At 39.4% G+C, this 11,240-nt stretch overlaps 1 pseudogene; it reads left to right on the forward strand.

Moving 5' to 3' along the window:
- The first annotated feature begins 3,796 nt into the window (after positions 1 to 3,796).
- LOC140498181 (glyceraldehyde-3-phosphate dehydrogenase-like) lies at positions 3,797 to 4,857 on the forward strand (annotated as a pseudogene).
- Positions 4,858 to 11,240: the final 6,383 nt, after the last annotated feature.

Consider the following 11,240-nt stretch of genomic DNA (forward strand, 5'->3'; position numbering starts at 1 on the left):
GCATTGTTCTTCCTTATCTGAAAGGATGGGAGAAGATATCTGTTCACCAAGAAAGTCACCTTCTATAGTCTTATTTTTTTCCCTTTTTTGGGCATTTTCCCAACCAGTTACTTGACTTTTGGGTCCTTTGTCAAGAGTAGGGTATACTCTGGGGATCTGTAAGATCTCTGTTTCTCCAAGGTGGCACAATCAAGCATGTACACTGGTCTTGGAGCAACCAGAAACTTTTGTGCCCAGAATCTTTGAGTATTAGTTTCCTCTCCACAACCACCTGGCCTCTAGTTCCACCAAGCCAGCACTACTGGGGACTGAGATTCAGATAAGCTACTCAATTTCCCCAGGGGCTTTAGGCGGGGGCAGGGCCACCATTCAGTGTGAGATAAAGATCAGCAGCTCAATTCCTCCAGGAGCATCATGTAGGAGTAGGGCCTCCACACAGGGCTAAGGTACAGATCAGATGCTCAGTTCTCCCAGGAGTTTTATGATCCAACAATGGGTGCAGGCAGCTGTGGGAGCTGCTGCCACCAGATGCAGCCTCTGCCACCATAGCCTGAGGCCGAAGCTATGGGAAGACCCTATTCCCTTCTTGGCCAGCTGAGAAAACCTTCTCATTGGCCTTTGATGCCTATGGGTTGAGGGATCTGCAAACCACTCCTACTGCCAATGGGGATTCCAGCCCCAAGGCTGGGCTGGGCTCCGCTCCCTGTCCAGTTCGACTGACCTTTCCTGTTGGCTTTTCAGGTCACCCTGGGCTGGAAATCTCCTCCACTTCGTTGTTCTATGGCTTCTGCTGCTCCAGAATTTGTTGAGAGTCTTTCTTTACAGGTATTTTATGAGCTATCCATTTAATTTCTTTTTTTTTTTTTAATTTTTTTTTATTTTTTTAATGTTTAACAATCACTGCCATACAATTGCGATTTTATCCCTCCCCACCCACCCCCCACTACCTCCCTCCCTCCCCACGACTGCATACAATTCTGTATAGATTCTACATATACTTTCCTATTGAGTATATTTTCACTATAGTCATGCTGTGTAGTCAGACTAAGATAAATGAAAGAATCCGTATAACAAATCAGAACATGATACACAAACAGATACACATACACAAACATGATCTGCTACATTATGTGAGTGACTTCCATATTTCTCTCTCTGAGTGTGGAAGGCATTTTGCCTTGAGGTCCACCATTGGGATTTTTTTTTTTTCAGAAGTTCTTGTGTTATTACAAAAATCTAAGTCTACCAGAAAAAACTCTCACACACTGTGGTTGTTGCTGTGCATAAAGTTCTCCTGGTTCTGCTCCTTTCACTCAGCATCAGGTCATATAAGTCCTTCCAGGCCTCTCTGAAGTCTTCTTGTTCATCATTTCTTATGGCACAATAGTACTCCATTACATTCATATACCATAATTTATTCAGCCATTCCCCAATTGATGGACATCCCCTTGACTTCCAGTTTTTGGCAACTACATAGAGTGCTGCTATAAATATTTTTGTACATGTGGGACCCTTTCCCATTTTTATGATCTCTTGGGGATATAGTCCTAGTAGTGATATTGCTGGGTCAAAGGGTATGCACATTTTTGTAGCCCTTTGGGCATAGTTCCAAATTGCTCTCCAGAATGGTTGGATGCGCTCACAGCTCCACCAACAATGAATTAGTGTTCCAACTCTCCCACATCCTCTCCAGCATTTATCATTTTCTTGTTCTGTCATGTTTGCCAATCTTATAGGTGTGATGTGGTACCTCAGAGTTGTTTTGATTTGCATCTCTCTAACCAATAGTGATTTAGAGCATTTTTTCATATGATTATAGATAGCTTTAATTTCTTCCTCTGAAAATTGCCTGTTCATATCCTTTGACCATTTATCAATTGGGGAATGACTTGTATGATTATACATTTGGGTCAGTTCTCTATATATTCTAGAAATGAGGCCTTTATCCCCGAGCTTAGCTGTAAAAATTTTTTCCCAATTTACTACATCCCTCCGGATTTTGGTTGCATTGGGTTTGGTTGTGCAAAACCTTCTCAGTTTAATGTAATCAAAGTTATCAATTTTGCATTTCATAATGCATTCTATCTCTCCTTTAGTAAAGAATTCTTCCCTTCTCCATAGATCTGATATATCCATTTAATTTCTTAAACAGACGTGATATATCAAAACTGTGAGGGGGAAAGTTGCAATGTAACAAGATTTTGAAACAGGAGTTACATCTGTATTGAACCATTAGCCATTCTGAGTCTGACTGTATGCAAACTTAGGAATCTAGTTTTCTGTACTATTATCAAATCCAAAGATTCTCAAAGTGTGGTCTAAGGACCCCTATGGATTCCCAAATACCTTCCAGGGGTCCACAAGGTCAAAACTATTTTCATAATAATACTAAGACATTATTTGCTTACTAAAATACTCTTCCCCTTTTAACTATGTATCTGTGTGAGGACAGATTTTCTTCATAGACTTTAATCAAAATAATATATCACAAGAGTTTGAATATAGAAACAGATATGACAATCTGTCTTCTATTAAGACAGACATTAAAAAGATTTTCTCAAATATGTGAAACAATGCTACTCTTCTCACCAGTTTTCCTTTATTTTTGGAAAAGAGTTAGCTTTTCTTTTAAAATGTGATTCATGTAAAATGTGGAAGATTTATTGTTGTTTTTAAATACATTAATAAATACTTTTAAATTTTATCAGTTTTAATCGCCAATATGACAAATATTGGTATAAGTAAGCACATAATAAAACCTCTTTGGGGTCCCCAATAATTTTTAAGAGTGAAAGGGGTTCCTAAGATAAAAAAGTTTGAGAACCACTCATCTATTTCATTTCTCTCCATCTTCTCCACAAGAATAGAATAGGATACTTTAGCAAAAGCTCTATTAAAATAGAAGCAAACTAGACCCATTTCACTCCCTTCATTTACAAATGTACTAATCCTATTAAAAATAGAAATGAGCATAGTCTGGTATCAACCTGTTCTTGATGAAACCATGTTGGATTTTTGTAGGTATTAATATAGGTATTATTTTCCTTTTTAGGTGTTCATTATGTCTTTAAGAATATATTCTAAAAAAGAAGGCAGAATAGGAGGAATAGATAGAGTAAGCACTCTCCCCTTCCAACTCCTCCAAAAAGATCTTTTAGGCTTTTGGCTTTTCTCCCTGTTGGGGGTGTAAGCTCAGTTCCATGTGGACAGTCTCAGGCGGGTAAAGGTGAGAACTTCTAAACCTTAGAGTTCTCATGAGGCCCCCCAGGGAACAGCAGGGAATTGAGGTGTGAGACCGAGCTATCTTGTGCATTTCTGCCTCTTCCTGTGGGAAAAGCTGGGAGAGAGCATCCCCGCCCTCGAGATTGGCCCGGATCTGAGCACACCTATTGTTGTCTAACAGGCACGGTATTCAGGTGCAAACTATGCGGCAGGAGAACTTAAGTAGGGTCAGGAAAGCCTGAAGGCACTCTTAGCGCTGAGGGGCCCTCTCCTCTCTTCGCTCTTCCCTCTCCCCTCTCTCCCCACTTCCACTTCTGCTTTCATTCTCTTACTGTAAGATCTTTGCCTCCTTGGGAGATTTCCCTCTCTCCTAAGGAAGAGTTCCCCCTGCACATGTAACCAAGACCCTGAATAAAGCCTAACCCTCGTTCGACTCTGGAAAGTCTCTTCTCTCATACGTTTATCCGGTTTGGCCAGCCGAAGACCTGTGATAGGTAAGGTAAGACTCGGGTAGCCCTCAGGCCTCTAGGCCTGGCACTCCCAAGCTCGGTGCCAGGATCTGCTATTTCAGTTGCATCCCAGAAATAAGATGGTGAAGGTCAGAGTCAACAGATTTGGCTGTATTGGGGGCCTGGTGACCAGGGCTGCATTCACCTCAGGTGGAGTAGACATTGTGGCCATCAATGACCCTTTCATTGACCTCAACTACATGGTTTATATGTTTCAATATGACTCCACCCATGGCAAGTTCAAGGGCACTGTCAAGGCTGAGAATGAGAAGCTGGTGATCAATGGAAAAGCCATTACCATCTTCCAGGAGAGGGATCCCACCAATATCAAATGGGGAGATGCTGGAGCCGAGTATGTTGTAGAGTCCACTGGAGTCTTTACCACCATGGAAAAGTGGGGCTCACTTGAAGGGTAGAGCCAAGAGGGTCATCATCTTTGCCCCTTCTGCTGATGCCCCAATGTTCGTGATGGGAGTGAACCATGATAAATATGATAATTCCCTTAAGATTGTCAGTAATGCTTCCTGCACTACCAACTGCTTGGCCCCCTTGGCCAAGGTCGTTCATGACAACTTTGGCATTGTGGAAGGACTCATGACTACAGTCCATGCCATTACTGCTACCCAGAAGACAGTAGATGGCCCCTCTGGAAAGCTGTGGCGTGATGGGCATGGTGCTGCCCAAAACATCATCCCTGCTTCCACTGGTGCTGCTAAGGCTGTAGGTAAGGCCATACATGAGCTGAATGGGTAGCTCACAGGCATGGCCTTCTGTGTTCCTACTCCCAACATATCTGTTGTGGATCTGACCTGCCACCTGAAGAAACCTGCCAAATATGATGATATCAAGAAAGTGGTGAAGCAAGCATCAGAGGGACCCTTGAAGGGCATCTTGGGCTACACAGAGGACCAGGTTGTATCCTGTGACTTTAACAGCAACACCCACTCTTCCACCTTTGATGCTGGCACTGATATTGCCCTCAATGACCACTTTGTCAAGCTCATTTCTTGGCATGACAATGAGTATGGTTACAGCAACTGTGTAGTGGACCTCATGGTCTACATGGCCTCCAAGGAGTAAAGTGGAAAGCTATGGATCTTCATCCCCAGTCAAAAAAGGAGTTCCACTACTGGGGTGCCTACATTCCTAACTTATGTTCCTGTACTGGGGATACCATGTCCCATTCACATCCTTGTCCCAAAACACCCTTGTAGTAGGGGGGGAGAAGCCTAGAGTCCTATATTGTGTACCACCAATAAAGTCAACACATTCAGTGCAAAAAAAAAAAAATCTCTTAAAAAGATGCACCAGACCTTAGTTCTGTTGCTCAGATTCAAACCCAGGTCAGGAATTTGCAGAACTAAGGTAAGGAGACAACAGTCACACTTTACTATGGATCGGACCATTTTGGGAACAATAAAAGCCTGGGATCCAAAGCTACCACAATTCAATAATTCTGAGAAAGCAACATCAGGACCAACCTAGAGATTCCTTCCAGAAGTGCACAGAGCCTAGCCTTAACATAAAGTCTGAAATCAAGAGTTAGCAAACAAACAAAACATCCCACTATAAAAAGTTATGACAAATAGAGATGTTCAAGATACAAATTGAGAAGAGAATGATTCCACCACACCAACAAGCAAAGCCTCAGAGGAAAAACTCAGCTTGGGTACAAGCTCAACTGGAATTTCTAAAAGCGATAACATAAGAGTTTTGTTTTTTTAAAGAGGTAAAATGTTTTGTTTTGTTTTTTTATTAAAAAAAAAGTGAGAATGTTAGAGGGAAAAAATGGAAAAGAAACAAAGGCTATGGAAGAAAGAACTGGAAAGGGAATTAATAGCTTGGAATAAGAGAAACAAAACCTTGCCCAACTAACTGTAACAACAAGCACCCCTGCTAGCACAGGTTCTTAGATCTGCTTTACTAGGAAAGATAGCTGTTTGAGGGGGTCAACTGTCTTCTTCAATTACATTCACTAGGTCAGGGGAAAAGTCAGCACCCTGAACTTCAGAGAAAATACAAGCAGAGAAATAAAGACCAACAGACAGGGCTCTACTGCCTGAATCAAAGCAATATTGCTACACACTTTACACACATCCCTGGATCAAGAGAGCCTTTACTTCTGAGCAGTTGGGGTGGGGGGCGGTCTCAACCAGGGAATCACAAGGGCCTTCTCATATGTGAACCCCCCCCAAAGTAAAATACCATCCTCTCAGTATAGTTAACAAAGACTCAGCTCCTGATTGGCTCAGAGTCAGTAGGCACAAACCTACACAACTTAGGACAGCTGTGAATTATCAGGGTTCAAAGGAGATCAATACTTCCAATGTTTTCTTTTATATATATATATATATATATGTATGTATGTATGTATATATATATATATATATATACACACACACATACACACACACAGACATATATATAAAATTTATTTTTAGTGTTCTACAATCACTACCATATAACTTCGATTTTTTTTCCTCTACTTACCCCCCACTTCCCCCCTCCCTCCCTGAGACGGCATACAATTTTATATAGGATCTACACATACATTCCTATTAAATACATTTTCACTATAGTCAGGCTGTGCAGAAGAACTAAAATGAATGAGAGAAATCATATAACAAACCAAAACATAATACACACACACACACACAAAATGATCTGCTACATTCTGTGATTGAATAGTTCTCTCTCTGGATGTGGAAGGCATTTTGCCTTAGAAGGCCATCGGGCATTTTTTTTTAAGTCCTTGCAGTGCTATGAAGTTCCAAGTCTACCAGAAAAAACTCTCACACACTGTGATCGTTGCTGTGCACAAAGTTCTCCTGGTTCTCCTCCTTTCACTCAGCATCAGATCATATAAGTCTTTCCAGGCCTCTCTGAAGTCTTCCTGTTCATCATTTCTTATAGCACAATAGTATTACATTACATTCATATACCATAATTTATTCAGCCATTCCCCAATTGATGGGCATCCCTTTGATTTCCAGTTTTTGGCCACCACAAAGAGAGCTGCTATAAATATTTTTGTACATGTGGGACCCTTTCCCATTTTTATGATCTCTTGGGGATATAGTCCTAGAAGTGATATTGCTGGATCAAAGAGTATGCACATTTTTGTAACCCTTTGGGCATAGTTCCAAATTGCTCTCCAGAATGATTGGATGAGCTTACAGCTCCACCAACAATGAATTAGTGTTCCAACTCTCCCACATCTTCTCCAACATTTATCATCTTGCCATTTTATCATGTTAGCCAATCTAATAGGTGTGATGTGGTACCTCAGAGTTGTTTTGATTTGCATCTCTAATCAAAAGTGATTTAGAGCATTTTTTCATATGATTATAGATATCTTTAATTTTTTCCTCTGAAAACTGCCTGTTCATATCTTTTGACCATTTTTCAATTGGGGAACCAATGTTTTCAATAAGCCTGAGCCTAGGAAACTGAACTCCAAAAAGAAAATACCAAAAATCCCATTTTGGTTGCTTTTATAACAGCAAACTCTCTAAAAATTAGAATGGACCCAATAGAAGCTAATGATTCCAAGAGAAAAAATGAAATATTAAAACAAAATCCAAAAGACTGAAAAAAAAAGAAAATGCAAAACATCTCACAGAAAAAAATAACAGATTGGAAAACAGATCAAGGATTCATAATTTAAGAAATGCTAGACTAACTACCTAAAAGTCATGACCAGAAAAGAGCATAGATATCATATTCCAAGAAATCTTAAAAGAAAATTATCTAGATCTCTTAGAACCTGAGGGTAAAGTAGGAATATAATCTACTGGTTACTCCCTAAAAGAAACCCCAAAGTGAAAACTTCCAAGAACATCATAGTTAAAACCCAGAGCTTTCAATTCTAAGAAAAAAAAAACACCACAAGCAGCCAGAAAGACCAAGGAGACACAGTGAGGATCATACAGAATTTAGCAGCCACCACTATAAAGGAGAAGAGAGCTTGGAATACAATATTATAAAAGGCAAAGTATTATAGCTAAAAATAACTTATCCAACAAAGCAGTATTCATGCTACAAGGGAAAAATGGATCTTAAATGAACTAGAAGATTTCCATGCATTCTTCATGAAAAGACCATAGCTACATAAAAACTTTGAAATTCAAACATCGGAGTCAAGAGGTAAATAAGCAAACATGACTGAACAACCACAAAGGACTAAACAAGAATACACTTTCTATTATGGGAGATGATACATATGTCAGGAGTCTAATTAGACAGAGCACCTGAGACTTGTTATGTCATGTCTTGCTGACCTTAAAAAAATAATGGAAAGAGGAAAAGAGGAATATAGTAGAGGGAAAAGGGAAAAGAAGATTAGGGGAAATTATTTCACATAATAGGGGTAAGTAGAAGTCTATACAAAGATGAAGGGGTGGAAGAAATAGCTAATACTTTAATGTCACTCTCACCTAAACTGGCAAAGGAAGGAAAAAGACACAATCACATTTTATTTAACAGGGAAACTGGAGAGAAAGGGGAGATGTTAGAAGCAGGGACAGGATGGAGGATAGATTAGAGGAGGGATTAACTCTAAGCAAAACAAATTTTAACTAAAGAGGTACAAAAATATTCACAGCTCTTTTGTGGTGACAAAGAATTAGAAACTAAGAGGTGTCCATTCACTGGGGAATACCTGAACAAATTATGGTATATAACTAGTGTGGAATATTATTGTGCTGTAAGAAATTATGAAAGGGATGGTTTCAGTCAAACCTGAGAAGAACTGTATGAACTCATGCAGAGTGAAGTGCACAGACTCAGGAGAACAATTTATATATGCAGTGACAAAGATATTATAAAGACTAACATCTTTGAAAGAATTAAAGAATCTGACTAGTGTAATGACCAACCATGATTCCAGAGGACTCATAATGAAACATGATACTCAACTCTTGATAAAAAGGTATTGGATTAAGAATGCAGAATTATATATACATATACATATAGCCATTGTGGGAATTTGTATAATTTGACTATACATGTTTATAACAGAGCTTTTTCTTCTTTCTCTTTCTCAACTAGAGGGTGGTATGAAAGTGAGGAGGTAGATTTTTGCTAACTAAAAAAAATAAAATTTAATTTAAAAATGTACAGAATTCTGGAAAAATATTCATTCTGGAATTTTCCCACATATGAGTCAAAATCATTGGTCTACAGTTTACAAACTCTGTTATCTTTACATATATACTTATATATGTGTGTATGCATGTACACATACATACATATATATATACATATATACACACATATGGACAATATTTGCCTTTGTCCAATCTTGTGATCCTTCTCCTGGTACCACACTCTTTCAAAGATTACCAACAGTAGTTCAGCAGTCATAATTTCCACTTCTTTCAAGAACCAAAGTGTCATTTATCTGGACCAACTGACTTGAGTTCATTAAAGGCAACTAGGTCCTCTCTTTCTAAATCCTTATTTATTTTAGGTATCAACTCCCTCTTGGTCATTTTTGTCCTTTCATTCCCAAGTCAAAGGTCATTTTTCCTGAAAACAAAAGCAAAATAGGAATCAAGCAGTTCTCACCCAATGTGGAGCAAAGTTGCTAGCTTTTTTTATGTCTTCCTTTTTTTCCATATGCATGTATATATAATATATGTGTATATGTATGTATGTGTATATATGTACATACACACATATATAGTGGGTAGACCTGGAGTCTGGAAGACTCATCTTCATGAATTCTAATCTGACCTCAGACTCTTAGGGGCTGGGTGACCCAGGGCAAGTCATTAACCCTACTTGCTTCAGTTTCCTCATCTGTAAAATAAGCTGGACAAGGAAATGGCAAACCACTCCAGTATCTCTGACCGAAAAAAAAAATGTTATGAAGGGTCGGACATGAATGAAAAACAACAACAAATAGGTCTGTTGTTTTTTTTTAATCCACACTTTTTCATTGTCTTCAGCTTTCTTCAGTTCATTCTGAGTTTTTGCCTTCCTGATCACACTTTTACTTGGCTTAATTTCCATCTTTTGTACATTTCTTTAAGATACCTAACTAGGTTGGTGATCTCTCTGTCCATCCACACCTGGCTCTAAAGACAAACATCATTTTTTCTCCTCATTGGAATTCTTTTGGTTTATGTCTTTAAAATTTCATTCTTAAGCATTTCCTATCCCTCCTGAGCTAACTTCTCTTCAGCATTTAAATTCATGATATCCCACCTGATGGGGAATGGGATTCATACCGGACCACCAAAAGGAAAAGACCATGTCTTTGGGACCCGGACCCCAAAGCCCCTGACCCCAAATCTGTGGCATTCCTACTGAGGCACCTGGCCCATGCCAGTCAATAATCCTTTTAACTGCCCTTTCCTTGTGGCCCTCAGTGTCTGCATCTGGCCCCTCCTCCTGCTACCAGCCACTCCTTCATCCCCTCCAGATCTTCCCAGTCTTTCTGTATAAAAGTGTCCATCTTGCTCCCATTAAATTGTTCATATTCTTAAAATCTCAGTCCCTTCTATTAGCAACAGTCATTTTCTATGTCTGAAAGAAGGCTTGAGGGGTCAAGTTATTTTGAGATAGACCCAAGCCTTTTATCCTTACATTTTGGGGTTTTGGGCACCCCTAGATTGCAACATCCCATTTTCTCTAAAACATTTGTGAACTGCTTTTCCAAAATCTATAATGTATATTGACTATGTCTAAATTCCTTCTCTTCTATCACAAATCCTGTGACGGTCATGGTCCCTCCACCACAGAGTTGCCATCATTTCTATCCAAGCAACTAATTTCTCCCTGTTAGTAAGAATTAGATCTAGAACAGCATTTTCCCTTGTTGGTTCCTCCCTTTCTTGAAGTATCAAATAATCACTAAGGTAAGTCAAGATATTATTAGCTGCTCTACTTTTTGTCTGGGGATCAGGGTGGAGGAGAGTGAGAGAGAGAGAGAGAGAGAGAGAGAGACAGAGAGAGACAGAGAGACAGAGAGAGACAGAGAGAGACAGAGAGAGAGAGAGAGAGAGAGGGAGGGAGAGAGAGAGAGGGAGAGAGAGAGAGAGAGAGAGAGAGAGAGAGGGAGAGAGAGAGAGAGAGAGAGAGAGAGAGAGAGAGAGAGAGAGAGAGAGAATGCTCCAGTAGTTGAATGAAATGAATGTTTGAAAAGTATTAATTTATTTATTAAATTAAATAAAATTAAATAAATCTATTTAATTTACTATATGCTGAGCACTGGGGATACAAATACAAAATTGAGACAATCCCTAAGAGTCCCTGGATAATTGGAGTCCCTCAACATTATTACATTTTGCTTTTGTGTCAGACTTGTGATCTGTTTCCCAAATTCCTCATTTATTTCCTTTTTCTGTCCTGGTAGTTTATAGCACATGTCAATGAGAAAATCACTTCTATTTCTCTCTCCATTGACCTTCACCCAAATACTTGTGATCATTTCCCTGTTCTGGTTCCTGGATTTTTTTGAATAAGGTCCATCCAGAGCAGTCTGGTTACGTATTTCACCCCAAC

This window comes from Notamacropus eugenii, chromosome 4 (assembly GCF_028372415.1).
Source record: "Notamacropus eugenii isolate mMacEug1 chromosome 4, mMacEug1.pri_v2, whole genome shotgun sequence".
Classification (NCBI taxonomy): domain Eukaryota; kingdom Metazoa; phylum Chordata; class Mammalia; order Diprotodontia; family Macropodidae; genus Notamacropus; species Notamacropus eugenii.